Consider the following 23,191-nt stretch of genomic DNA (forward strand, 5'->3'; position numbering starts at 1 on the left):
CGCTGTGTAAAGACACTAAAGTTGCAACAGGGTGGTACCTTGGCGCCACAGTAAATTATAGGTCTCGCCTTTCATTAAGTTAAAGCCATTTGCTTTCATATACAGTATCATTAGCAAAGCAAATGGCTTTAACTTAATCAAAGGCAAGACCTATTGCATTTTTAATGCGTGTATAATAAGGATGCACCAGCTACGTCAGGGTGTACGGATCCTATCCTCCAGTAAGGCATGCGCCGTTCTCGCACCCTGTAGCAGACCGCCTGCACCAGCATGAATCCTGAAGGGAAGGCAGAGGGAAAGCCTTGCGGGTCGTGATCAGTCAGAGATCTCTGCCAGAAAATAAACACGCACATACATAAATCTATTTTGAAATAACTTTCCAGTCCCCAGACTGGTGCTGCAGCAGGGTGGTCAGAGGAATGGGTCCTTGGTTGCTGTCAACAGGCGTCAGGAAGGTGCCCCTGGGATGGCTAAGGAGAGAGCTGGCTCTGCAACGACAGTATGTCAGTCCGATCACTGGCTCTCCAGGCAGCAGCAGTGAGGTGAGCTGGTGCACTATGGGCAGAGGTCTGTGGCGGCGTGCTGCCTCCTCCTCCAGCAGAGAGAGAACCCGGCTCACCTTCTGCACTCTGCGGCAAGTCGGGTCACCAGTCACCTCAGAAGAGGAGGGGATGTGAGCCGAGGAGGATGGAAACAAGCTCAGCAAAGCAACAGAATGCTTTTGGTGGCGCGTGAAGGGGTATGCAGACCATTAAAAAGTATGTGTTATCGTGTCTAGAACTTCGTAAGTTAGATATTCACCAGAATTAATATGCCGGCAAAACGGATAGCAATATGTAGAATTATCAATTTTGAATTCCGCTCAAAGTTATCAGCAAAGAACGTGTACCCTGTTAAATCACAGCAAACCAATATAAAACATATACTCATGCCGGACTGATAAAACCAGAACCAACGGAAGGCGTGGACTCATCATGGTGGCGCCTGGGCCATGGACCCGGGTCAGGTGTGGACTGCGGGGGTGTATTCGGAGCAGGAGAGGACACCGAACCCGGCCAAATGGAGCACACTTAGGCACGGCCACGAGTGGGGCCCTATGTGGTGTGTGCGTATAGTGGGAGTTGCGGAAAAAGCCAATATAATGAATATACAGCAATTTGTGGAAAGCACACTGGTGAGCATAATGGGCAGAGACACTTTTTCAGAGATCTTTGTGGTGGAGCGGGCTCACCGTGCCTTGGCCCCGAAGCCGGTCCTGGGGGTCACCCTGAAGCCGATCCTGGGAGCTGCCCCGAATCCGGTCCTGGAGGCCGCCCCTCACCCAATAATTGCCACATTTTGAAACTATAGGGACCGGGATGCTGCACTGCATAAGGCCAGAGAGATTCGGACTCTGCGCCACGAGGACATGAAGTAATCCATTTATCCCGACTTCACGCAGCAAGTGCAGGAACCTTGCCGCCAGTTTGTGCCAGTGAAGAGAAAGCACCGAGATATATATATATATATATATATATATATATATATATATATATATAGCATGATGTATCCCGCTAAGCTCAGAAATGTAAATGAGGGGAAGACTCTCTTCTTTACAGATCCCAAGACAGCACTCCAGTTCCGTAAGCAAATATGAAAAGTTAAAGACAAAAGGGACCTCCCCAAAGGTAATTTGAATGAAGATGAGGACGCTCCGGACCTAGAGGAGCAATGAGGTGATGGTAACATCAGAGCTGCCCCCAACTCTCCTGCTAAGTTGGGGATATGAGATCAGGGTGTGGAGCTGCGCTAAGCGCACTGCAAATATTGTAAGCACACCATGGTTTTATCCTTTGCTGAGAGACGGCTGTGAAAGTGTTCACCTGGTGGGGGAGGAGAAGATTGGACCTTCTCATTGGATTATTGGTAAGATGGTACGGAACATGTAGATGCTGAGCATGGACATACTTGCGTGCAATGGAGACGAGGAGGCGGGGATAGAACTCCTCTGAAGGGAGAGGACTCGATTATCCAAACTGGCCCTTGATGTTCTTAACGCTTAGGTAACAAGTGGAACCAAGCAACGTTGTTTGTGCACATTACGTTTTTATGTATTTATTTAATTAGAAGCTTATAAAGCGCACGGCTACCCCCAACGGGGGTGTCCCGGCCCTGCAGACAGAGACCTAAGAGAAAAGATGGCAGCAGCTAGACAGCAAACTATTAATACAGAAGGCAGCGACTAGGGACAGGAGAACAGCCAAGTTTTCAATTTATTACGAAACTGTGATTCCGATGAAGCCAGCCTAAGCTCTAGTGGGAGGCTGTTCCAGAGTTTAGCGGTCCCTACCGTAAAGGACCTGCCTCCCATTCTGGACCGATGAAACCGAGGGGTGGCAAGCAGACGGAGATTTTTAGCTCTGAGATTTCTAATTGAATGAACAAGTTTCAGCCTATTTTGCAGATAAACAGGGCCACGGCCATTAAGGGCCCGAAAAGCAAAGACCATTGCTTTAAATTGAATACGTCGGGTCACTGGCAGCCAATGCAGCTTCCTTAAGTATGGGGAAATAGAGCGGCGGTAGGGGATGTTACCAATTAGCCTAGCAGCCGCATTCTGCACGATTTGCAGCTGATGGATCTGGTATGCTGGAGCCCCAACATACAAGCTATTTGAATAATCCAAATAAGAGGTAATCAGGGCATGGACAACCGTCCTACGCGAGTCAAGAGGAAGATATGGAAAAATCTTTCTGATCATGCGAAGTTTACCAAAACAGGCTGAAGTCACTTAATTGATATTGGTTTTACATGAAATTGAAAGGCCAGATTACGAGCTGTTTGAGCTGGAGCAGGAGGGGGATTAAGCTCCGCCTGCCATCAAAGCGGAGGGGGGAGAGGGGACTTCTGATTAAAAAACAAGACTTCCGTCTTATCCGTATTAAGTTTAAGATTGTTAGACGTCATCCAGGAGGAGATGTTAATAAGGCAGCGACGAAAATTGGCCAAGCTGCCGTCAGAATGATCTCTAAAGGAAAACAAAAGCTGACTGTCATCAGCATAAGAGATCACTCTGACCCCCCAGTCTTCAGCCAACTTTGCCAGCGGGGTAAGGTAGATATTAAAGAATACAGGGGTAAGTGCAGAGCCCTGTGGAACACCACAAAGCAGGGGCTTTGCTTCCGATACAAAAGGCCCAAGGAAGACCGGTTGAGATCTACCCTCAAGGAACGACCTTACCCCAGGCCAGGGGGGTACCCCCAATCCCAATATTGCGCAAGCGATCCAGTAATATATCATGAGACACAGTATCGAAAGCCGCGGATATGTCGAGGAGAACTAACGTAGCCTCCTTGCCCCATCCACGCACTCTCTAATGGACTCAGCCACCTCAAGCAGCGCAGTCCCAGTGCTGAAGCCCAGTCTAAATCCAGACTGGGAATCCTGCAAGAGATGATTGGATTCCAAATAATTAAGACCCCAGAGAGATAGCGTCTGAATGAAGGCTGGGATTAGGGAAGAGTGGAGATGAGCAACATTCGCCCTCATGTGTGCACCACCTTGTATAGTTTACAGCACTTTTAAGTTACCGGGAGGGGCATTGGGGGAGGGAGGGGGGTCGCAGAGATGCTATGCAAAGTTTGGGAATGTATAGCGTGGGTGGGATCCATAACGGGGATGGTATTGTCTATTTAGTTTTGTTAGGTAGAAGTGTGTATGTTGACAATGTGGATACTCGTAACTACACAGCACACAAAGCACTGAGATCATGGAAAGGTACAAGACAAGGAATGATTGATCCACACACAAAGCCGCAGATTAGACTCCATACATGGAATGTTAGAGGGTTGAATGACCGTAGGAGAATACGGAAGGTGATAGAATATCTCAAACGCTACAGTGTAGATGAAGATGCACCAGGAGACGCACCTGGACCACAATAGAGATAAATTGACGCAACGTGGATTGCAAGGTCAAATCAATCAATCAAAGTACTTTATTCAGCTTTTGCATAAAAAACATAAAAGTCCAAGTTACATTGTAGCAGACGGATCCCGTCCATGAATATCACTGATCAATGGTTTTAATTAATTATAAAGTACAGTAAAAAAGGACATAAAAAATGATCTACATAATATATACAAATCAAGAATGATCACACTTTCAGGACTACTTCATATATGAAATTTAGTCGCAGCTAGATCTAAGCCGAACTGCAACCTTTAAAAGACTAAAAACATGACATAAAGTGGAACCTGAAAGCATGGCTAAAAAGGTAAAAGCAGGGCGCACTTGCGTAAAATTTGCTTGTTTTAAAACGGGAATTAATAGCATTTTCATCAGCAGCTCATAACAACTACAAAACATTAAAAAATGAGTCATATCCTGAGGGGATTTGCCATCACAACCACATGGCAACAGAGTCTCGCCTTTTCTACTCCCTCGCAGGTGGGTGAGGAGAAGGTGAAATAAATCAAAACGTAATCTTGTTAACCCCTTCGCTGCTGGGGTCGACCAACGGCCGTCGATTGCACTACCTTCGTAGTGCTGCGCACATCTGTTGGGCGACGCGGCCCCGGCAACTGCGCTACACCACCGCACCGCGGCGGAATTGCCAACACGGTTAAGCGGTTAATAGAAAACGGTCATGCGTTTTGGGAAGCCCTAGGAGATGCGGTTCAATTGTAGGTCCGTCTTAAGAATAATATATTTACATACACTGGACTTCATTAAGTCACGCTCTTGCCTATTCACCAGCGGCCCAAAGAAGATCTTTTCTTTCTTTGAATTCGGATTACTATAGAGATCCGCCCTACCAAGAGTCCTATATTCATCCCGGATGTATTTTAACCAAGGAATGTAGTGGGCATGGTCCAGAGCCATACAATCCCTTAGGATCTCTCTATTTAGGGCGGTACGCTTGTTCAACCAGATTTTGAGCCAATGAGAAAGAGGGCGAAACGACAACATGTCAATTTATTGCATCTGGATTTACCTCACGTGCTAGGGGGGTCCTTATCTGGGCTGACAATAAGGCAGGTGTGACGATAAAAAATGTACGCATTGACCCAAGCGGTAGATTTGTGGTGGCCCGTTGATATAAGGAAGGCGTGGCAGTCCTGTTGGTTGGACTCTATGGTCCTAACTATGATGACCCGCAGTTTTACCACACACTCGGCACCTACCTGCACCAGGACGATGGCCTGCCTCAGATTTAGAGGGGTGAATTTAATTGCCCCCCCTGAACCTGCTATGGATAGATCATTGGACCCGACCCGCAGACAGGCAGCAGCTGCAAAAACCATCACAGATTTAATGGACTGTTTGGGAATGGTGGATATATGGAGACATTGCTTAAATACGGGTCAGGTATATGCACTATTCCACCGTACATGACATACACACTAGGATAGATTATTGGTCAATCTTTAAGAGCCTAGTGCCTAGGGTTACACAACGTGAACCTCTCCCCGTACATATTCCGATCACTCGCCAGTGATATTGACCATGGAGCTCTGACAATGCCAGACCTCTGCCTTTACTTGGCGATTCCCACCCCGCTCTCTCCTAGACTCCGCCTTTAAAGTGGAATTGAGCCAGCTAATAAGTGAGTTTTTCTCAGACAATGTAGGCTCGGTGGATACATTTGAACGCTCTGGGAAACATTCAAAGTTTATATCGGGGGGATGGTTATATCAAAGCACTCAGGGGTACTGAAATCCCTCCGGAGTAGGTGAACACTCCTAGAAAGAGAGCTAGAAACGAAACATCAACGGTTGGGAGATAAACAAACGTTAAGGTACATCCAGGTTAGACTAGAAGAGGACAATGAAATAGCAGCCCAGGAGTTTAAGCATACGGGACAGTATGCGGTAGCCAGAGCATACCGAGAAGGGGAACACCCAGGGACAACGCTAGGAGCATTGGTGCATTCTAGGAGAGAGGTAGAGACTCTGTTGGAAGAGTTAGATGAAGATGACAAACCCCTACATGAGCTGCAACATATAGCAGAGAGATTTGGCAAATACTAGGCAGAGTTAAATAGGTCTTGAATAACCCCGGATGAGGCAGCCATGAATGACCATTTGGAGCACATTAAAATGACGTGGGAGCATCTGATGGCTCCGCTGGACCCGGAGGAGATCCGTGCAGCACCGGCGGGTATGCAACCTGGGAAAGTGTCGGGGATGGATGGCATAACTGTGGCTTTTTATAAAGCATATCAAGATGTCCTGATACCACACTTAGACATGCTCTATGAAGAAATGGTACAGACCAGAATAATGCCACCTTTGATGCGCGAGGCCCTAGACCTGGCAAACCTCCCAATGCCTGCTCCTCCTGTGGGCCTTTATCGTTATTAAATGTTGACGTGAAAATATACGCTAAAGTACTTGCCAATAGGCTGGAGTTGATATTACCAAGAGTGGTGGGGCCAGAGCAGTCGGGATTTGTCCCGGGTCGGAGTCTGAATACTAATCCTAAGGACGCTGCTGGATGCACTACAGCACCTGGACCAAGAAACAGAAGCGGCAGCAGTCTTTTTGGACGCCGAAAAGGCGTTTGACTCAGTCGAGTGGGTATTCATAAGAGCAACCTTGAGACGGATTGGAGTGGAAGAAGTATTTCAACAATTGGTTAAGACACTGCACAACAAACTGGTAGCACATATTCGTATTGGTGCAATAACCACGTCCCAAAGTCCGATTACAAGAGGCACCCATTAGGGCTGCCCACTATCGCCCCAGCTAGTGCTCTCATAGTAGAGCTGCTGGCGTGCGCGCTCCGAGAATATCATGGTCACAGAGGGTCGTGATCCCCCGAGCTACAGACTAGTCATATCAGCATACGCTGACAACATGTTGCTGTATGTTCGGGAACCAGGGAAGAATCCTACGCCTATATTAAGAGAAGTGGTATGATTTGGGGGTCTTTCAGGGCTAAAGCTTAACTGGGATAAGTCCTTCATGTTTCCATTTACCCCATCCACGACGCCACCAGTATTGGAATTCCCCTTACGATAGACGACAGAAGCAGAACGATATTTGGGAATATAGATTCATAAAGACCCAGCAATAGTCATACTTGAGAACTACGGTAAGGCAATACAAATGTTAGAAGATGTGAACCTCTGGGTCAAACTACCACTCTCTCTCATTGGGCCCATAGCTCTTATGAAAATGGTAGTCCTCCCTAGATTTCTGTTTCTGAACATACCTACTCTCCTGTCTAAAGCAATTTTTGCGACATTATGCAGTTTTCTGACACAATTAGCATGGACGGGAAAGCAGCCAAAGGTTCGGTGGGAGGTCCTCACTCTATCTTATGACATAGGGGGTCTTAATGCGCCAGACCTAGAATTGTACTATAAAGTGGTGCAAAGCTCCTTCACCTACTACTGGATTCATGGCCCACACGATCTGCCTAATCAGTGCTTGGAGAGAGACGCCGCACACCCCCACACACTCCCACAGTAATGTTCGAGGCTCCAACCCGCCAAATTGGAGTCTTGAATCTACTGAACACTACATCACATGCATGGTGGAGCTTGTGAGATAAACAAGGGGCACACTCTTGTATTCCTGCATGTTGAACTGGAGCGGTGCACCTGGCTCTCGTTAGTACTGGTAACAAATATGAGAACTGCCCTGCAAACGTAAGGGGTAACAAAGATGGGAGATCTTTTTTACAAAGTAAAGGTTGGGAATCAGAGGAATATCCCTGAGCAAATCACCCGCCATCAGCCCTGACTCGATATCACTGCCATGAATTGAGAGAACTATTAGGACAAGACTTGCAAGAGCCACTAGACATGCCGGCACGTTCTGCCCTGAAACAGAAGAAGCCCCAGACAAGTTAGTAAGAGTGCTCTATGCTTACGCACAGGCAGGTGCAGACCCAGTGCGATTGAAGCAAGATCGGACTAGCCGAGAGACTTGGGTCGGCCCATAGAAGATAAGGTATGGCAGTCCTGCTGCGCTATTATTATTATTATTATGTTTGAGCTTGTAAAGCGCACTGTTACCCGGAGGTTTCCTGGCGCTGTGTAACGCTGGGGAACCCGTCCTGGCTTTCCCTGTGTGATGGTCCCGGCTGGGAGTCCCCAAGTTGGAGCCAAGCATCCCCGGCGTTGGAGGGGCCGTTGTGGAGATTAGGCAAGCTAGTGCCCAGAGTTGCCGAGTGGGACCCCTGATTAGAGTAGGCACCAAAGCGAGAATTATCGAGTCCGCTGACCAAAGTCCACGACCCTGCCGCGTCGGGAATTGAACCCTGGTCCTGGCCGACTTCTGCTCCCGGGTCTGCTGCCTCTAACCAGTGAGCCACACCAATCCACTAGAACGAAGGAGGGATCTGTAAATGGGGACACCAGTTGATACACTTTAAGTACATAAACCGTGTGTATTATACGCTGGAAAGATTGTACCGATATGGCCTACGGGAATCTGCAAACTGCCTGCGATGCAGTGAGCAGGAAGAAGGGTTTATACATGCTGCTTGGTTCTCTCCGGCGATACTTCAATTCTGGGAGGGAGTTTTCCAGGCATGGACGGCTAGAACAGCCTCACTATACAGATGGAACCAATGCTAGCTTTATTGGGATACGATAAGGACCTAGAAAAATCGGTCAGGAAGATAGCTATTGGACTACTATTAGCTAAGCGCAGAGTAGCGATGCGCTGGGCAAGGGTCCCAGCTCCAAATTTGGGGGATCGGCACTCGGACATGGCACACTGTAATGAGTAGTTGGACACTTCTAATGAGCTTCAGTCTGTGCAGAACCACCCTAGGGACTACTGGGCCCTTTATAAGGCATACTTAGTGGATAAAGGCGAAAATGCTGAGGAAGAAGGGAACGCAGAGGGGCGATGCTGGACAAAGGATACTAAAAGAGGATTGCAGGGTGCAGCGTGGTGGGCTATGGAATGGGGCTGCGGTAACACCAGACCCCTGCAAAGGACGAACAAATGTATGCAGTTGAAGAATGTACGGACGACAGGTCCTCTGGGGCAGATGTGTGGGGAGAAGTCTATCGAATGAATGTCAGCAGCAGAAAGGTATACTGAAGAGCGCCACTTTCCACTGAATGCTTTGTACTACTTTCTGTATCATACAAGAACTATGTTGTGCAGTGGGACTACGAGGTGGTCAAATGTGCATGTGTGATCTTTAAAATGTTAATAAAAAAATAATAATAAAAAAAAAACAGCAAAGAGGAGTTGGACAAGAAAAGAAAGGAAGGAGTGTGAAAGATTTTTCTGGACTATACAGCTATTTCTGATATTTCAGGAATTGCCTTAAATAAATGGAAGATCCAAACTACCTGCATGTGGAACGGTGGAGGATGAGTGGAGCCTGCAACCTCCAACCTGCAACCAATTCTCAATTGCATTTTTATTTGTTGGACTGGTAATGGTGAGCCGCAGCACAGTGAACATGAAATGCAAAGTGCCACAGAAAGAAAGTGCTTGTAGCTACTAAACAAAAAGGTTTAGGCGATCCTCTAAACCAAAACGTTTGTTGATCCTCAGTTACAATAGACATACATACAGCATTGTTCCTGTGTCTTAGTAAGCATGTAAGGTAGCGCAGGTGGTTAAGGCATCCACTGCGGACATCTGCAGCACGCAGAGCACAGGCTTGAAGCCTTTTAAGATGCAACACGTCCTCGACCCTTCTTTTGTGAAGGCGTCCCCTCCCTATGATGGGGAATGCTATACAACACGTGGAGTGGAGTATAATGGACATAAGGTGTGGATATTCTTAAAAGGATTGATGCGTGTGTGTGTCTGTTTGTATTTCCAAAACGCTTGCAGGTATAATCCTATGTGCTGTTCATCCCACTAAAATATAAATTTGCCGAAGCATTTAGGAAGCAAACTGTGTTGTTAAATGAAACATATGGGAACCTTATTTTAGGCAGAATGAAGCCCCGCATGAACCAAGCAGAGGTAGATGAAGGGTTCCTGCCGCTCAGGTGTCGGCACCGCAGTCACTCGTAATAATGATCATTTTATCTGAGCATGGTCCTGAGAGATCGACTCTCCTTCCAAAACGTACAGCCCTCCATCAGCGCTAGCAGTGACGCCCAGCTCGGGTTTATGCATGTTTGTGGAAAGACCAGGATGCCATGAGCTCAGGTGCAAGCAAAGGAAATCACCAATTTGACTGTTGTTGGGATGCTAATATACAGTAATTTACAGGGTCAACGGGCCCCTCACAGTCCTGGGCCCCGTGCCACTGCACCTGCTGCACCAATGGTAAAGTGCACAGAAGCATAAAGAGTCAGCAAGCACCAGCAGGAGTGTGTGATGAATGGACCAAGAACAGCAGGAGCATCTGCCGTCCGCTGGGAAAACACGAACATGGACTTCAATCAAAATATTATCTCCAAGCCTAAGACTGAAAGAGATATCTTCAATCATGAGGAGCACAAATAAATGAATGCTTGCTGTAATCAATTTGTTTTTTTAAAAACCTAAGTGCCAGTGCTCATGCCACCGCTGTTGCTGCACACGTGCAAAGCTGGCGCTGCACCATTAGTTTAGTGCCCTATTGGCTAGTTCTCCTGCTGGGGGAGTAAATCATTAGGGGCCCCTTGTGCAAAGCATTTTTGAAGTCGGAAACGTCCAACTGCAAAAATGCTTTTACAAATGTACCAAATACAAATTGTGATTCAGTAACACGCTACCTACTTGCAATTAGTGTTTGAGATTTGGTATTTAAAAGGGGCGTGTTCACAGCATTTCTTACAATTACTGAATCTGAATGGGCTGTATGAAAGTTTTGCGACCGAATTAAGGTCAAGTTTTACTGACTCCCTGAAAGATGTGGTAACACATTTGCAAATAGGTGCGGGTCGCTTGAAGAATGGAAAACAAATATTTTTAGGAGCAGGCGGCTGTCCCACGGACCTCACTGTCTACTCTTAAAAAATTTAACGAAAAAGCTTATTTTTTTTCTTTTTAAATGCATCCCATTATCCTTTAAGGAAAACGAACTGCATTAAAAAAAAATAAACAGACTGCTTTATTAAAACCCAATCATAGATATGGTGGTCTGCTGACCGTAACAGGCTGCCATCTCTGTGATGGTTGTGATTCCTAATGGGTCTCAAATTGCGACCTACCTCACTAATATGCATGAGGTAGGTCTATTTGAAACTCGCTAGCAATCGCTAATGGAACTCAAAAGAGTTGCTTTCATACATTAGGAATTCCGATTTCCAAATTGCGACTCATAGAGAATCGCAAATAGGAAATCGGTATTCCTGATGCTAGTACATCCTGCCCTAAGTCTTGTTGTATTTTGCATTCTTCAAATGAGATAGCAAAAAAGAACTGGGATGAAAAAAGAAATTTTAAAAATCAGTCTGGACACAGTACTTACTCCTTACAAGAGGTAAATCAAGTTATACCTGGCAGCACTCAGAGATAAGGGCTGCTCAGTGGGTTAGCTGCTTTCCAGTTGGTTGCGGCAGAACACTTCACTACCAAAGCCTGAGCGCTGTGGAGCTTACAGAGTGACACAAAAATAAATGCGCGCCCTCTAGGAGGGGATCTTAAATGCACAGAATGCTGACTCGAACCCATTGTAATGCAAGATACAGCAGGATTTATTGAGGTAAAGAGGTCTACATACATCTGCAATAAACACAGTTCAACTATTAACTCTTAAACATATGTGATAAAAGGTATGATGGGAAGGGAAAAGAGCCCACGTTTCTTTCTGCAGCTCCAGCGGTAATCACGCACCACAAAGAGCGAGCAGCACCTGGGCTGAAGATGGACGCAAGTCCGTTCCAAGAGGCGAGTAGGGACTTTGGCATCTACGAATAGGGGGCTGTGCTGAGAGCCCTAGCTGTGAGCTAAAAGGTGTTGTGAATGTAAGTAGTAGTTTAGTGTGTGTTTTGTAAGACGGTGTGATAGCGTTGCGGCTGACTATAAGGCCTTGCTAAGTTACAACATTCCAGTAAAACTTACTTTGGGGTAAGCAGGACATAAGATTGTTACAGTGAAAATGGATCTAGTTTGTATTTATTGATGTTGTAGAAACGTTCATTTTGAGTGAAGTTCCTGGCATAAACTGTGCAGGGATAGGGTTCAGTTTAGTGTGTATTATTTGGTGCCGTTGCATATGTGCCTTACCAGTAAAGCTCTTATCACACACGGTGCAGTGATAAGGCCTCTTTCCTGTGTGTGCACTTTGATGCCGTACATGGACTTTCTTTCTGAGAAAAGCGCTTGGAAGACACTTTGCAGTGTTAAGATTTCTCTCCAGTGTGTTTGGTGTTACGAGACTTGACTTTTGATTTAAGCTCTTCTCGCACACAGTGCAGTGAAAAGGCTTCTCTCATGTGTGTATGCTTTGATGCCGTACAAGGGATCCCTGATAAGCAAAGCGCTTGGAACACCTAATGCATAGATAAGGCCTCTCTACTGTGTGTGTTCTTTGATGCAGTACAAGGGTTGTCTTCTGAGAAAAGGTTTTTGAACACACAGTACAGTGATGAGGTCTCTATCTTGTGTGTACGATTTGATGCTGTACAAGGGTCGCCTTACGAGAAAAGCGCTTTGAACACTCAGTGCAGTGATAAAGCTTCTCTCCTGTGTGTGTTCTTTGATGCAGTACAAGGGTTGCCTTCTGAGAAAACGTTTTTGAACACACAGTACAGTGATGAGGCCTCTATCTTGTGTGTACGATTTGATGCTGTACAAGGGTCGCCTTACGAGAAAAGCGCTTTGAACACCCAGTGCAGTGATAAAGCTTCTCTCCTGTGTGTGTTCTTTGATGCCGTACAAAGGAGCCCCTATCAGCAAAGCGCTTGGAACACAGAGTGCAGTGATAAGGCCGCTCTCCTGTGTGTATTCTTTGATGCAGTACAAGGCCTTTTTTATGAGCAAAGCGCTTTGAACACACAGTGCAGTGATGAGGCCTCTCTCCAGTGTGTACGCTTTGATGCTGTACAAGGGACGCCTTATAAGAAAAGCGCTTGGAACACAGAGTGCAGTGATAAGGCCGCTCTCCTGTGTGAGTTCTTTGATGCAGTACAAGGTTTGTTTTACAAGAAAAGGTTTTGGAACACACAGTGCAATGATGAGGCCTCTCTCCTGTGTGTACGCTTTGATGCTGTACAAGGCCTTTTTTATGAGCAAAGCGCTTGGAACACACAGTGCAATGATAAGGTTTCTCCCCTGTGTGTGTTCTTTGGTGCATTAGTAGCTTTGTCTTTTGACTGAAGCTCTTCTCACACATGGTGCAGTGAAAAGGCTTTTCTCCTGTGTGTATGTGTTGATGCTCATGAAGAATTTTCTTTCGAGTGAAGCTCTTGGCACATACAGTACAGTGATAAGGCCTCTCTCCTGTGTGTACACGTTGATGCTGTACGAGGCTATTCTTATGAGCAAAGCGCTTGGAACACACTGTGCAGTGATACGGCCGCTCTCCAGTGTGTGTTCTTTGATGCTGTAAAAAAGTTGCCTTTTGACTGAAACACTTTTTACATGTTTCGCAGGGATATGGCCTGAGGCTGGTGTGTCCTTTTTTGTGCCTCACAAGAAGTGTCTCATTGATAAATTCTTTGTCACACACATTACAAGCAAAGCGTCTCTCCTTCATGTGCATTCTGTCCGTTTCCTTAAGTAGATATTTTGAGTAAAATTCATCTTGCCTCCGGAACCTTTATGGCTTTCTTTCCCATTCATATTTTCTAGATGTGATTGTTCTGCAAAATAGAAAAAACATTGAAAATTACATGAAGAAAATATTTCTTGAAAAAGCTGCATTGATATAATATGGAGAAGTGAACAGTTACAATTCAGGGGAAAAAAATGTATGTTCTAGGAAAAAGAGTCACACTTCCCTTTGAGACACAAATGGTGGCTAGTCCTCCTACACAAAGTGCGTTGACCTGGTCCTGCAGCAGGAGCATGCTGGGAAATCAAGTGATTCACAAGAACCACTGTTCGACATGGGGGTTCTGGTTGGCTAGGGTAGGCACCTAAGCCAGGCAGAATCCACCACTCTAGTCAGGGTAAACCAGATACACACCTGAGATAACCTGTCCTGCGCTCACCCTCTGGTAGCTTGGCGCAGAGCAGTCGGGCTAGTTTAAAGATGCAATGTGCAGAGCATTTGTGCAACACACTAGTGCAGCAACACAGTGAGTAAATCAAAAAAGGGAATCCACGCAGGATTAAGTAAAAATAGATTCTATATTACACACTTACTTTTATCTTCGCGTTGCAGTTTATCACAAAATGATTCGCTTTACCACAGTCTATGCATATCTGTCCAATGGCGGGACATTTACCTTTGTGTGGAAATGACAGTCCGTATCTGTAACACGTTTTGTTTTTCTGTGGAGACAGTACCTTGTGTCCCTCAGCCTTGTACCTTGGCTTACTTTTCGTGCTCATGACAGACGCACTTTGGGCATCTACAGCCTCCATGTCAGTCACTTGGCGATAAGTACGCTTGTCAGCGCAAGCAGCCTTGAGGACTTGATACAAGCTCAGTTTCCATCAGCATTCGTCGTTGAAATGCTTCCGACAGACATCCATTGATCACTCTGAGGAGGGTAGCCTCCTCATCATAAATTAATTGAATTTACAGTGCTTTACCAAACATCCAGTCTTTCAACAAACTCATCAATGGTCTTACCTGGTCTCTGGATGAAGATATATCTTTTATAATTCACATTTGGCACTGGCTTAAACTTGACCTTAAAGGCCTTTTCGATTTGATCATATGTCTTTTCACCTTCTTGTAAATTCTTTTTCATGGTTTCTTGCCTCCTTCATTGGCCATGTTTCTCAAGATACTTTATACTCTTTTTCATCTATTGCATCTATGAAATCTTCAAAAGTTTCTATCCATCCATCATCGCCAATATTCTGTTTTTTTGCAAAATCAAACACAGTTTGCGGTTTTAAGAATGCAGCAGCCGTGTATACATTGGAGGACAGTAGTGCTCTCTCAGGCACTTCCTGTGGAACTTGATCAGACAGAGCTTTTCTAGCGCCTCGTGATGTGCCGGCTTCAGGGTCAGCCTTAATGACTTTTGGAGCTTGGTTCTCGTCCTGGCTCTCCATCGGAGCTCTGTATGTTATGGCTGTCTAAGAAGTTGTTCTGGGCCCCTTGTGCAGCAGCTTTGGTGGTGGGCCGCTTCGTCTGTGGAAACTCGGCAAACCCAACCCGACCCTCTGTCTGGGACTGCTCTCCAGCATGTTGAGAGACAATGATTTGTTGATGGTTTAGAGAAGGAGATAAATCTTTTTACACTACTAGTACATGAAAGCAGATAACACTGGTCGATTTTGTGCTGAAATGTTTCTTCATAAACACCTGGTTAATCTCTGCTTCATAGCATGTGAATTTCAGTGTAATGTGTACTGAACTATTTCTGTGTGCTTTCTTTGTCCACCTTTAGTTTTCTTACTCCACATAGCGTAATGGTATTAATTTGCGTAATGGCGCCATATATTCCATTAGAAGCTGTTTCATTCAGTTCCTGTCCTGCGACATGTGGACTTTCAGTGTCACTTTCTTTATCTTTAAGCATTTTATTCAGGCTGGCACTGCGCTGAGACTCCGCCAGTGCCAGCATTGATTCTGCACTTCAACTGAGGCACATGTGGCACGCACAAGCAGTGTGCTTGACCACGGCAAACTCTCTGGAAGAGCGCTCTCAGTGTACGGACTTCGTATCCCCTATATTGTCACCAGTTATAGCGTCCTGCCAGCCTAGGTACTCGCCAATAACCAAGCCACACACGGAGAGTAGTTGAACACATCTTGATTACACTGCGTGAACGTCAGAACTCAACATTCTACGCCGGCCTTTATCTCATCTCTCCAGAGTTTACGTCCTTACCGATGATATACCTTGGAAGTCACTCATGAAGGATCGATGCGACTACTGCAAGATTCAGCTTGTTAGTGGCACTTGAAGAAAACAACTATTGAATTTGTTTGACTTGGCCCTCTCTACAGGCAGGGTCATCCCAAACTGGTGCCTTCACCCTTCCTATTTTTGCTGAATTTGTTTCTGTGGCCTTAGGACTCTGTGCACGTTGGCTAACCAGTGCTAACGTGCTTCTGCTCTCTCCCCTAAGCATGGAAGAGCAGGTGGAAGAGGGAGAAAGTAAGGGCAAGAAACGAGAGAGGAAAATGGAGAACGGGAGGAAGGTGGTATGGAGAGCTGAATACGAAAGGAAGAGAGAGAAAAGGGGGTGGACACAAGGAGACAAAAAAGGAAGAGAGAAGCGAAGGGGGAACTAGAGAGGATGAGAGCAGCTGAAAGGGAAGGAGTGAAAAGCAGGGGTGCGGACAGAGGGCAGACAGAGAACACAAAATGAAGGGGGGTGAAGACAGTAATTGCGAGAGAGTCAAGATGAGAGAGGAAGGTGGACAGGGAGGGGAGGGGTGGCATGAGCGCGGACGGGAGAAGACAAAGCAGAGGAGGGACGAGAGAAGAAAGGTTTCAAAGAGAGGGGTTCTAGTTGGAAAGAAGGGATGAGGAGGGTGTGGGAGGTGAATGAGAGGAAAGTTCAGTTGAGGAAGAGGGTTGAGTTTGAGAGTGAGGAGTGCTGGAGCAGAGAGGGAGAGGGCAGGTTCCGGCAGGACACATGAGTGGAGACGAGTGAGTAGAGAGGAGTAAGGGAGGGCATGAGAAGGGTAGTGAGCTTTATGGAGGGAAGGAGATGAAGAGGAAAGAGATGAAGAGGAGGGCTACGGATAGTCATGATGAAAGGGCAAGAAGAAAAAAATGGGAACAGGTGACAGCAGGGGAAAGGAGTGAGGGTCGTGGGTAGCGTGGGGGTGGCTAATGCAGGAGGGAGAGGGGAGAGTAGTGGAGGAGGAGAAGGGATGGTAAGCAAGACAGGAAAAAGTTGAAAAGAAAGAGGAGTGTGGAGGGAACAACTTCTGGCCCTCCATCCACTGGCCAGAAATCTTGTTTTCATAGTTTGCCTCCTACCCTCTCTGCACAGACTCCCAATGCTTCTAGGACCTGAAGAAAAAGTAACGTAGAAAATTGGACTGGAGAAAAAGGGCTGGTCTTCAGGCTTTTTCGAGAGCCATAGTGGCTTCTCGCACAGGAAGTCGTCTACAGAAGTGAGGAAGCCCTGAGAGCTGCTTGCAAACAAAACAATGCCCCTTGCAAGACACACTCAGACCTCTGTGAGTGAGTCTCCAGGGGCAAGCCCCTGTTCCTGGGGTGTTCTAGAGTGGAAAGGGGGGTTTGTGGAATCTTTTCCACAAACTTCTCCATTCACTGGATTGTATGTGTTCCTGTAAGGGAGACCTTGATGGGCTGTGGGATTCCTTCAGGAATGGCGTTTCCGCTGAAGGAAGGCTGGTCTGATTTTCCGTCGCAGCACCCCGTTGTAGAGAGCTGAGCAGCAGTGATGGACTCCAGAGCGAGGCTGGTCTGATCCTCCCCCGCAGCACCCCGTTGTAGCACAGTGAGCAGCAGTGATGGACACCCTAGCAAGGCTGGTCTGATCCTCCCCCGCAGAACTCCGTTGTAGCACAGTGAGCAGCAGTGATGTACTCCCCAGCGAGGCTGGTCTGATTCTCCCCCGCAGCACCCCGTTGTAGCGCAGCAAGCAGCAGTGATGGACTCCCCAGCGAGGCTGGTCTGATCCTCCCCCGCAGCACCTCGTTGTAGCACAGCGAGCAGCAGTGATGGACTCCCCTGCGATGCTGGTCTGATCCTCCCCGGCAGCACCACGTTGTAGCGCAGCGAGCAGCAGTGATGGACTCCCCAGCGAGGCTGGTCTGATCCTCCCCCGCAGCGCCTCGTTGTAGCACAGCGAGCAGCAGTGATGGACTCCCCAGCCAGGCTGGCTGATCCTCCCCCGCGGCACCCCGTTGTAGAGAGGCGAGCAGCAGTGATGGACACTCCAGCGAGGCTGGCCTGATTCTCCCCCGCAGCACCCCGTTGTAACGCAGCGAGCAGCAGTGATGGACACCCAAGCAAGGCTGGTCTGATCCCCCCCCGCAGCACTCCGATGTAGCACAGTGAGCAGCAGTGATGTACTCCCCAGCCAGGCTGGTCTGATCCTCCCCGGCAGCACCCCGTTGGAGCACAGCGAGCAGCAGTGATGGACACCCCAGCCAGGCTGGTCAGATCCTCCCCGGCAGCACCCCGTTGCAACGCAGTGAGCAGCAGTGATGGACACTCCAGCGAGGCTGGTCTGATCCTCCCCGGCAGCACCCGGCTGCAGCGCAGTGAGCAGCAGTGATGGACTCTACCTCCCGCTGCCCCCGTGTCTCTAAGCCCAATTTTTCCTTCTGTTCCCTTCGCTGCCCCCGTGCCTCTCTGCCCGTTCTGCCTTCTGTTCATAGCTGCCCCTGTATTTCTGTATTCTTTATTTTGCCTCTGTGCCACTCGTTTTTCCGGTATTTCTGTGCCCTTTTTGCCTTCTGTACCACTCGTTTTTCACTGGCGAGAGCAGAGGTGCAGGAGACGAGATCCCTGCCTACATTGAGAGTGAGCGTGTGCGGGTTTGCTGACCTGGTGGACCGACGTGAATAAAACAGGATTCGAGTGGTCCTATGTGCCGGGTATTCCCGGGCATTTGTGCCCCGTAACTACCTCGCTGTCCTTGAGTTGGAGAGTATTACTCTCCTTTAAGATGTGTTGTTACCAATGTTCCCTCTAATTTATTTCCTCTGTGTGTGGCAGTGGAGGGTCTCTGTGCGCTGCAACCATGGCTATGAGCGCCAGGAACCATACCGTGCGTGTCTGCGGTGCCAAAAGGCACTCAAAACGTTTAATTTAAAAAGTGAAAAGATGGTGCATTTTCACACATACAGCGCCACAATAAGGGTCTTAAGGGCAGTTTGCAAAATGGATAATCACGCCCTGACATGAATTGGTTACACAGGCAAGTACACTTCAAGTTTAGAAAAGCACAAGACTTCAATGGTGGTACCATCATAAGATTTTAATAAATATTGTTAACTGGATCACAGTTTATTGGGTGGGGAAATGTTGCGAGCCTATACAATATCACATATACACAAGAACGGAGAGGGCAGTTCAGACACGTCAAGTGGCGTCACTAGATGGGTGACAGGGTTGCTTCTCACGGCGATCCTTGCTATTTTTCCAGTGCTGATAAACTCGGTCTGGGTCAACTTTCCCATTCAGGAGGGAGGCCTTTGTCCTCATCAGCTTATCCAAATGCTTCTGCTTTAGTCTATTCCTCAATTTACTCTTGATAGTATTCATGAGGCTGAATCCTCGTTCACAGTCTGCACTAGATGCGTGAAATGTTGCGCAGACCTGAACAAGCTTAGACATTATACTATACTGAGCCGCATTGCTTACAGTGAAATTCACCATGTCTTGAAAGGTAGTAGATAACCCACCCTTTACTTGTTCTGCCAGCACATATATATAGCCTCTGTATTGTCGAACAACATCTTCTGGTGTTTCACAATCACCCAGGGCCAAGACATTTTTATACTTTTCAACAAGTCTTTGAATATTCTCAGTCCCAAAATCAAAATGTGATTGTGTTGCTATTGCCTGGATCTCAAAACTTGCCCATTCTTTTAGCTCGTCGGCAGGGAACCTTTTTTGCATGTGCTCACAAAGAAGGGAAACAAAAGAAAAAATAGGCCCACTGTCAAACTCTTGCCTTTCCTTGTACAACACCATCAGATCTGTTACGTCGCTGCTCCAAAAGAAAGTGTCCCTCAAATACTGTTGCTTAATTTGGCCAATCTTTGCTCTTGCATACTGTACAGCTTCAACAGTAGTCAAATAACTTTTTTGGAATAGTTTGCACAAAGATGCAAATTCTCCCAGAATGTCATTAAGTACTGCAAGGGAAATATGGTAGTTGGAGTCCGATAGCTTTTCATAACAATATTTAGCAATTGGATCATTCTCCTCAACTTTCTCATGCTCAAAGTACATAAGAACAGTCTCGCAATTACGAATTACTGCACCAACAGCAAAATGCATTGAAAGCCACCGGACTTCATTCAGTGGTCGAAAAGAGACAACTTCACATTCAGTGACCGATGCAATTTCATCCAGCTTGGACTTCCTTGCAGGATATCTGGAGAACACAGTGTAGACAGTCCTCAATAATGTCTCCATCTCTTTAATCATTGGAACCCTCTTCCAGGCATCATCAACTCCCAAATCTTCTCGATGGACGACACAATGCTGCTCAACTAGATGAGGAATGGACTGTTTAAGGCGAGTAGCAACACCATTATTCTTTACCCAGCATCACCGACACACCATCGGATGTGAACATGACCGTTTTCATGAGGTCCAGTTCATTGTCAGTGTAGAATTCTTTCACGGCAGTAGTGATAGCCCCAGCATTACAGCTAGCCAGCTTCACTATGCCCCCAAACTGCGTTTTGTGCTCAGTTAATGTTACAGGTCGGAACTTGAAGTACAGGATGATTATTTTTGCAAGAGAAATATTTGTGCTCTCAATTATCAAGGTGTAATACAAAGCTTGCCAAAGTTCTGTCATAGCTTCACAGTGTATCACGCTATTGATGGCCTCAAGGAACTCAAAGGCATAATTCTTGCTCCTCCAGCTGTCTGGTATCTTCACATACAAAGCTAGGTGGTCATGGATGTCTTGTACAGATAACATTGAAGTATTCATCTTGACTGCCAGCAACACGTTGTTGATGAGAATCTTTATCTCCTCAGGCATAGATCTTTAGCGTTCAACTACTTCCATTCTATTCTCTTTGTCAGTGGCAGTTTCCGTCAGCATAGCCCGCACTCCAAAACCAAACCAGGCAGCAGCAATTCTGTTTCTCAATATCACCATGGCAGACTAGTGTACTTTGCTAAGTAGATGGCGTTTCATGTAGTCCAGTTTCCAGCCATCACTCCTTTTCTTCCCTGTGGAAAAGTCCCCAACAATCTTGGCTTCGGCACATGCTTTGCAAATCAATCCCATGTCTGGACTGTATAAGAAATAGTTTCCCGAATTGCATGCAAACATTGCTTCGTGACTTCTGTGTCTCAGCCTCCACAATATCCTTCATCCACTCTTCCTTTAATACAAGGCAACATTTTTTCCTTTGTGGTGAAGCACTGCACTCTCCTGAAGTTACAGCTTTGCGCTTGAACATTTCCGTACCCGCAGGTTTGAACCTGCTTCGCCACAAAGCCTGCAAAATAAGGAAACATGGCTTACATTGACGCCTAGCTCATGAATGCAATCTGTTATGTACAAAATGCACCACAGTTTAATTCAACCAAACAATTACCTCTTCTGATTGCCTTCACGTACGCCTGTTTAAATGTATGGGGTTCTGGCTGCGAAACCTGCAACAGAAGAAAACATGGGTAAGTATATATGATACTACAATGTTCAAGATGCACCACAGTTTAACTCAACCCAACAATTACCTCTTCTGATTGCACTCATGTACGCCTATTTAAATGTATGGGGTTCTGGGTGCAAAACGTCAAAACATAAGAAAACATGGGTAAGTATATATGATACTGCAATGTTCAAGATGCACCACAGTTTAACTCAACCCAACAATTACCTCTTCTGCATACACTCACGTACGCCTGTTTAAATGTATGGGGTTCTGGCTGCGAAACCTGCAACAGAAGAAAACATTATGAAAAACAGACCAGACTAGTTTATCATAAATCCCAGCACTGCACACTGTTCCGTCGGCTGCACCAAACTGGGGTGAACAGGCCTGTAAAAGGAACTATAATGCGGATATTGTGAATTAATAATGCATTCTCAATGTATCTAGTAACCAAGATATGAAAGCTGCGAGTTGCATTGGCAAGACTTCACATTTATACTTGGAAGGCTGTTGTGAGCATTTTGTGTAGAACTCTGCAGAACTTAGTCTGAAAACATGTGTCACTGGCCTTTAAAAAATAATGTATTCTTTTTTTTTTTTAAACTTGAACATAGCAAATGGCAAATGCATCTATTCCCACCCACCCTGTAGAATGTAGCCTTACTATTTATGAGGAAAAAGTGTCACTCATAGTTGTTGAAATGTCACTCATATTTACGCTGAAATTTTGAAAAAGTCACACAAAGCAATGTGAAACCTTGGCAGCTATGCACTATCCAGGTGTGCACAGCTGATGTACCCCATAAAACAAAAGGCCACAGTCTTCCCCGGGCTTTACTAACAAAGGCGTAGTCAGTTTCCAAACACAGCGTGTGCTAAAGTACGCGCTGTGTTTGGAAACTGACTACGCTTTTGTTAGTAAAGTGCGGGGCAGACTGTGGCCTTTTGTTTAAGTATTGCTGTTAATCAGAGTCCCTTCACGGACTCTGATTAACAGCAATAAACAAAAGACCACAGTCTGCCCCGCGCTTTACTAAAAAAAGCATAGAGACAGTTTCCAAACACAGCATGTGCTAAAGTACGCGCTGTGTTTGGAAACTGACTACGCTTTTGTTAGTAAAGCACGGGGCAGACTGTGGCCTTTTGTTTAAGTATTGCTGTTAATCAGAGCCTGTGAATGAAGGGCCTCTGATTAACAGCAGTACTTGAACAAAAGGCCACAGTCTGCCCCACGCTCCCACATAGCCACAAGCCCCACCAGCCTCCCGCCTCCTTACCTGCACTCCCCACGACCGCTCCGCCGCCACCGTATGGAAAAGTGCCTCATGTTTGCACCGCTCGCTTCTTTAAAGCGGCCAGCGGCGCGACTCTCTCGCGCGATGTCCTGACTGTGTGCCCGCTCCACACGAGGTGGTATGCGCTGACGTCAGGGGAGGTGCATGCGCGCGCCCTAGAGGGAACGGTGGATCTTACACTTGTCCTGATGAAGCCGAAAGGAATCACTGGCTGAAACGCGACCGTTACTGCGTCAACATATTTACGAGGAGTCCCATTATTTTGATTTCTGTTGAAAGGGAAAGCGCCTATAGAATAATTAGACTAGAGGTGTAATTGCTCTCTCGGAGTAAGGAGTGTACATTCCGATTGTTTTTGCTCTCAGTAATGGTGCTTTTGTACTTTTTGTATATGTTGTATATATTGTGTATATGTATTGTATCATATATATGAATGTGATTTATATGTTCATGTCTTGTATATATTATGTTTACACATAAGGAAACTCTGATTTGATTTGTTTGTGCTCAGCCCCGTCATTTGACACATATATGAGTTAGATTCATGGTTATGCAGAATTTTCAAAAAATAATTGAAACATCAGGGTAATTAA

The 23,191-nt window shown here is 46.3% G+C and overlaps 1 pseudogene; it reads right to left on the reverse strand.

The window, feature by feature from the left end:
* Positions 1 to 12,663: 12,663 nt before the first annotated feature.
* The window catches only part of LOC147736829 (uncharacterized), a 70,221-nt pseudogene continuing 59,693 nt past the window's right edge, over positions 12,664 to 23,191 (reverse strand).

The sequence above is a fragment of the Lissotriton vulgaris genome, chromosome 1_2 (assembly GCF_964263255.1).
Source record: "Lissotriton vulgaris chromosome 1_2, aLisVul1.2, whole genome shotgun sequence".
In the NCBI taxonomy this organism is placed as follows: Eukaryota; Metazoa; Chordata; class Amphibia; order Caudata; family Salamandridae; genus Lissotriton; species Lissotriton vulgaris.